Source organism: Austrofundulus limnaeus, unplaced genomic scaffold, assembly GCF_001266775.1.
Source record: "Austrofundulus limnaeus strain Quisiro unplaced genomic scaffold, Austrofundulus_limnaeus-1.0 Scaffold958, whole genome shotgun sequence".
Classification (NCBI taxonomy): Eukaryota; Metazoa; Chordata; class Actinopteri; order Cyprinodontiformes; family Rivulidae; genus Austrofundulus; species Austrofundulus limnaeus.
In genome coordinates this window covers 52,345-53,100 of record NW_013953360.1, presented here as the reverse complement: position 1 = coordinate 53,100, position 756 = coordinate 52,345, and positions in this window count along the sequence as shown.

Sequence of the window (756 nt, the reverse complement as noted above, 5' to 3'; positions counted from 1 at the left end):
CAAAAAATAAATAAATAAATAAAACTTGATGAAGAACCAAAGTTCAGTATTGTCCACCTTGTCCAGGAAGAAAAAATGAAACAAAAGAAAAGTGGGGGATGATTTATACTTAGATGAGCATAAAAAACTGATTTCTGTGTCAGAATAAATACCAGGTTAAAGTTAAATATTCTTTCCTCCAGAAACAAAAGAAACATAAAATTCCAGAAGACAAACAGCTCCTGGTTTGATGAAGCACCAGTTTAAAAACCTGTTTTTTATTAGAACCAGTGGGTTTCTGCAGGTGCAGACCCTCCACAGGTAACATCCAGGGACTGGTTGTTGGATCAAAGGTGAGGTGGGGTCCATGAAGGCAGGCAACAAGGAAGAGACTAAAGGAAAACTTTATTTAAAGGGTCAATATTATGYGTTTCTCAGGCATATATTTAAATACTATACCATAATAAAGTATCTATGTCAGCTTTAGTTGTTATTAAAATGCTGTTTTTATGCAGCTCACTGATTGGTTAGAAAACATGTCAATCACCAGAGCATCTCTTCACAAGGACCTGTCATATTTAAAACCCTCACAGTTTGTTGTTGATTAGATATTAAATATGTCATTAAAATAACAACACTGGTTCTATGAGGAGGTGAAATGTTTCTGTTTGGCTGATGAATGAATTCAGAGTTTCACCAAATGAAATTCATTTCTTGGTTCTGAGCAGCAGAGAGGTCTCCACTGGAACACAGGAAACTGTCAGGATGATGTTGTGT